We start from the raw sequence: 6,035 nt of genomic DNA on the forward strand, positions 1-6,035 counted from the left end.
CAAAACSAAAAMTAAAAGACGAAAACACTKAATTTAATAACGGGAAGCATAGAWATAGCACACATAGAACATATCTACTGCTTCTTAGACTTGCTTTCAATGAGAATGGCAGATCTATAAAACACATTTCTATGTGKATTTTGTCAGGTCGCCCAAAAAGTMACATATTGCAGCTTTAAACTACTACAGTACCACTAGCTTGCTGGTTGTAGCCATACAATTAACAATCACCCATATTAACAAACTTATTTKATTTTAAACTACACAGTTCTCTAGTATAGGCTACTTATGGTAATGAACGATATTAGCAAAATGCCTACGATAAGTCATGACTATGGTCTGTGTCAATTACTTTCGGTTTATCTTCCTAGCTCTAAATCAGTGTACTGCGAACAGCTTAGCTTCCTCCACTGCCCGACTGGCCCATACTGGGCTCGAACCTGTAATCCTCTGCTTTGAAGCGCATCGCTACGACATGTCTCTGTAGCCCCTGACCCACATCCCACAGTTTCTCCTTATCAAACACTCCCTTGTCCTCCACAAACTATTCAAACAGGTGCAGCACCCACCCCAAAGTAGTTGCCAGGTAGACCATTCACCCCGGGGCCAACATTCTGGAGGGTGTTGTGAAGAGCTGAGTAGTACACCGTGTTGTAAATTTATTTAAATTTTATTTATCCTTTATTTTACCAGGTAAGTTGACTGAGAACACATTCTCATTTGCAGCAATGATCTGGGGAATAGTTACAGGGGAGAGGAGGGGGATGAATGAGCCAATTGTAAACTGGGGTTTATTAGGTGACCGTGATGGTTTGAGGGTCAGATTGGGAATTTAGCCAGGACACCGGGGTTAACACCCCTACTCTTACGATAAGTGCCATGGGATCTTTAATGACCTCAGAGAGTCAGGACACCCGTTTAACGTCCCATCCAAAAGACAGCACCCTACACAGGGCAGTGTCACTGCCCTGGGGCATTGGGATATTTCTTTAGACCAGAGGAAAGAGTGCCTCCTACTGGCCCTCCAACACCACTTCCAGCATCATCTGGTCTCCCATCCAGGAACTGACCAGGACCAACCCTGCTTAGCTTCAGAAGCAAGCCAGCAGTGGTATGCATGGTGGTATGCTGCTGGATAAATGGTCTCCGAGGTGCAGATTACGTCATATTTAGGGGACGGATCTTCCTTGAGGACCAGCYCTAGGAACATTGTCCAGTCGCCTGAGAAGAAATGGCAGCAGGACAGCTTTAGGTGCTAGGAGGGGTCCAGGGCTTGCCTCTTGGGCGATATGCTGCCATCCTCTCCCTCKTATTTTTTTCTGTTCATTCTTATTCATCTCCTTTTGACTTTCTCTTCCTTCCTTTCTTTCTTGTCCTCCTCCTATTCTTCGTCTATAATTGTCTTGTCCTTCCACCTGACAGTTTAGCAGTGCGTTAGACAGCGCAAGCTGTTTTATAACGGTACTATTATAGTCCTGGAAATGGACCTGACTTGCGCCTTTCTTTAGTGCCAGTAGGCCCAGCAGTCCAGCACCATAGCCCAGATCTAGACCCCTCTTCCCTCCCGAACGTCTCCCACTCTTTCTCTAGCAGCTCCAGGAGGTCATAGGTACACTCAGGGAGCTCAGGGATGATAGACGYGTTTCCCACTAYTAATTAKCAGTTGGAGRGCMGTTCAAGTGGATTTTTCCCAGTTYTATGTGGTAAATTCCCACTTCCCACTTGGTTATGAACACAGCATAATTTTAGCAACCTCCATGCAGCCACCTGTTAATGACATATTAGAGCGCATCAAATCCATAATGCATTGTGGGTAAATGGTGACTGACTGACTGATCTGCAAATAATAATGAGTAGGTATTTATGATGCAAGGTGATTTTTTAGATCAGTCAGTCGTCTGCACTTTCAGCTGCAATGCCGAACAAGCCCGTTAACTACACGCGTCAGAGTCACGCAGACTGGAAGGAAAGGTTATATGAACATGCCTGTTGCCCAAATGGATGACGTATGTCGCGCAGCTGAGAGTAGAGTGTGGGAGGAAGTGAACTTGTTCGTGGAGGCCCAAGGCGGAGGAAGGAGAGACAGTGGAAGCACTGTTTGAGTCAGTTGGTAAATAGAAGAAAAAATAAACATAGCATACAATTTTTTTTTGCAAAACGGGCTAAAGTTGTTAAGAAAGATGTAGAGTATGTTTTATGGATGTGTTTTTGGGGAGATCTATTTGCGGTCAAGGAGATGGTGGAGGATGCCCTGGGAAAGGTGGAGTTAATAATCAAAGTTACCAGGAGTGGTATGGTGTTGAATCATTGTATGTCGTCAGAACAAAAGGAAAGTGCATTGTGTCTCAGGGAGTTATAGGAGTATGAAGTAGAACGCTTTTTCCAATCAGGGCACCGGTAAAAGGTGTCATCTCTGCKGTCACTGTGAAAATTGAGGCTGAAAATCTAAAGCACCACCTACCAGGAGTGGCGGATGCACGTCGATTGAACCGTATGATACATGGAAGGAAAGAGGAAAGCCTATCGGGGATATTGCTATTTGATGAAAAGTCTGACATATGCGGTGAAAGCTTAAATGTAAAAAGTTTGGTCAAGTGGCAAGTGGGTGCAGACGGAATAAACATGTTGTGGAAGAGTCGGTGGATACACGGTGTGGCAATAGTGGTGGGAACCACAATTCCCGAGTTCCAGGAGTGCCCTGTAAGTGTGAAGGAGGTTGAAGTAGCAAGAATCTGGGCCGTCCACCAGAGGCAGTGCAAATAGCTGAAGGAGCAAGTGCAAATGAGGAAGAAATGGCAATGGATGTCCTGCTGCCTGCTAAAGTGTTGTTCATCAGTTGAGGGATGCTGAGCTAACAAGAAATCAACAAAACTTGACATAAATGTGAATGCAGCAGAAAAGTTTTTGTATCTCATTTATCAATATTCCCGTAGAAACTATTCTAAAATACTACCTACGAACGGAATTTAGAATGTTCGTATGCATAGAAAAAGTGTGATTTATCAAACAATCCTAGGAGCGTCTTATACACACCAGGAGGAGATAACTATTGATAAATCGTTCTCAGACTCAGTGCTCTTGCATGACCATGGCTATTTGCATTACAAAAATGTCCCTAATTAATCATATATGGTCAAAATCATCCCTTTAATGGCTGTGGGGAATATACAAAGCAGTACTATGAAATACAATACTTTTTTCGAGACTGATGCTAGTGTCAGAGATTGAGTACATCCAAAATATTTTATTTTGCTCACTCGGTTGTGGTTTGACCAGTAAAACATAGCTACAAAGAGAGGACCATTACGATAATTCAAGGTGCTTCAGCAATGGCAAATATACTTCAAATGAGTAGGCAACACTCACCAATAAGCCATCCATCCTCACCAATAAGCCATCCATCCTCACCAATAAGCCATCCATCCTCACCAATAAGCCATCCATCCTCAACCAATAACCATCCATCTCTCAACCAATAGCCATCCATCCTCACCATAAGCCACCCATCCTCACCAGCTCCCTCCTGTAGGCGTATAAGCCACATTGCTGTAATGCAGTGTGCGTTCACCTGGCCACCTTGCCACCACATTCAGTAAGTTTTTTTACGCACCATGTAACCTATCACTTTTCTGTTCACATATTCTAGTTTAACTTGTTTTGGATGGTGCTTTTTCTGGCAATGTGGGTGCTATCTATTACTCTGTCCATATTTGGGAACCCATTGATGGCAAAGAAATCTTTCTTGACCGGTTGTGCGCTGGTGTATGGAAATTGTATGTTACAGTTCGTTTTGCTGATGATTGTATCCAAATGATTGGCTCATGGAGGGATGCGAGATGCCGATCGGCAAGCTCCCTCTGAAAAGTGCCTGTTGCCAAAAACCCAAGGGTGGATAGCACTTGTGCACCGGAATGGCATGTMTTTTGCGACGATTTAGGTCTTAAATTCATCCAAAAATCCAATAAGATTGGTTTTGGGAAATGATATCTGATGAGCCAATCTGTACGTTCTGCAGAATCAGTCCCACCTGGACTGTACTTTATATGGATTATTATCGTAACATGCACTGATGGTGGTCAAATTATATTGCATGTCAAGATACACTATATATACAAACATATGTGGACACCCCTTCATTTTGTGGATTTGGCCATTTCAGCCACACCCATTGCTGACAGGTATATACAATTTAGCACACAGCCATGCAATCTCCATAGACAAACATTGGCAGTAGAATGGCCATCCTGAAGAGCTCAGTGACTTTCAACGTGGCACCCTCATAGGATGCCACTTTTCCAACAAGTCAATTGAGAGAGCCAAGCCTATGGGTTTGTAGCTTCAACCCCGCAACACACACACACACACAGATTAATGGACTGCTGAATGTATATATTCTTTTTCTCTTGCTTTGTTTGCTCTTTTCAGTAATATGTCTATCCCTGATAAGCTACCCAGGAAAGGGCTGAAAATAGCCCATATTAGGATATGTAGCCTTAGAAATAAGGTTCATGAAATCAATAACTTGCTAACATCAGATAACATTCATATCTTAGCCATTTCTGAGACTCACTTAGATAATTAATTTGATGATACAGCAGTAGCAATACAAGGATATAACATCTATAGAAGAGACAGAAATGCTTATAGGGAAGGTGTTGCTGTATATATTCAGAGCCATATCCCTGTAATGCTTCGAGAAGATCTTATGTCAAGTGTTATTGAAATGTTGTGGTTGCAGGTTCATTTGGCACATCGAAATACTTTTATTTTGGGGTGCTGTTATGGGCAACACCAAGTGCTAACAGTCAGTATCTAAATAATATGTGTGAAATGCTTCATAGTGTACAGTACCTTGCAAAAGTATTCATCCCCTTTGTGTTTTTCCTATTTTGTTGCAATACAACCTGTAATTTAAATGGATTTTTATTTGGATTTCATGTAATGGACATAGTCCAACTTAGTGAAGTGAAATTGAAAAAATTACTTGTTTCCACAAATTCAAAAAAAACTAACATGGAAAAGTGGTGTGTGCATATATATTCAAGCCTCATGATGAGTTGATCATTTGAATCAGCTGTGTAGTGCTAGGGCAAAAACAAAAATGTGCACCCCTTTGGGTCCCCAGGACCAGSTCTGAGAACCAGTGATCTAGACCAATCTAGACAAGCCTGAAGGCTAAAAAAGAYCATTGTCTCCACTATGTGCATGTCGAAACCCATGATGTCATGGATGAAAGGGCACTCGAGGGGTGGTGTGTACAAGTGTCAACAAGTGGAACAGATCAGTCATATAGAGATGAATGTGACAGACAGTATATAGATGAATGTGTACACAAACTATCGGTAAGTGAAACATGACACATATGATAACCGGAAAACCCACATGAATCCTTCTTCCTCATCATGTTATATTGACAGCTACTCAGGTGTAAGCAGCTGGGTGGTTCTGCCTTGTTTGTTATTCTTCCTAGGAAATCCCCCTTTCTCTCCCACGGGTTTTACTGTGTTTCCCTCCCTTCTCTACGTCTTTGTTACAGTATTTCCGTGATGAAGCTAAAAAGGGGATTCCACTCTAGCTATACTGATATGTCAGCATGCTTGACTTCTCTTATTCTACATAATCTACCCTGGTTGGTCCCCACTCATAGGGTTACTGTAATAACCCAGTTAGCATTTTTTGGTTTCCCATTAGTTCTGGGAACGAAGCCAGAAGTTTCCTGAATGGTAAAACGGAACGTTTTTTAAACATTCTGGGAAGGGAAGTGAAAATTTGGCCTGTTCTGGGAATGTAACTGTTTTGGTTGTCGGGATGTTCTCTGAACGTTTTACTACGGTTCACAGAAAGTTTTCCTGGAAGGATTTATTAATGGAAATTCAGAGTTATTTGGAGGTTTTTGAACAACTTCCTTAGGGACAGATCTAAATTTACTGGCGACCCTGTGTTTATAAAATTGGATAWCGACTTTGCTACTTCAGCATGCGTTTGTGGCACAGTCAATGCCTGTAGCAAGAATATTGAYGGTTCACCAACCACCA

At 42.3% G+C, this 6,035-nt stretch overlaps 1 pseudogene; it reads right to left on the bottom strand.

The window, feature by feature from the left end:
• Window positions 1–397: 397 nt before the first annotated feature.
• Window positions 398–3,544, bottom strand: LOC111951673 (histidine protein methyltransferase 1 homolog; annotated as a pseudogene).
• Window positions 3,545–6,035: the final 2,491 nt, after the last annotated feature.

Source organism: Salvelinus sp. IW2-2015, linkage group LG25 (assembly GCF_002910315.2).
Source record: "Salvelinus sp. IW2-2015 linkage group LG25, ASM291031v2, whole genome shotgun sequence".
In the NCBI taxonomy this organism is placed as follows: Eukaryota; Metazoa; Chordata; class Actinopteri; order Salmoniformes; family Salmonidae; genus Salvelinus; species Salvelinus sp. IW2-2015.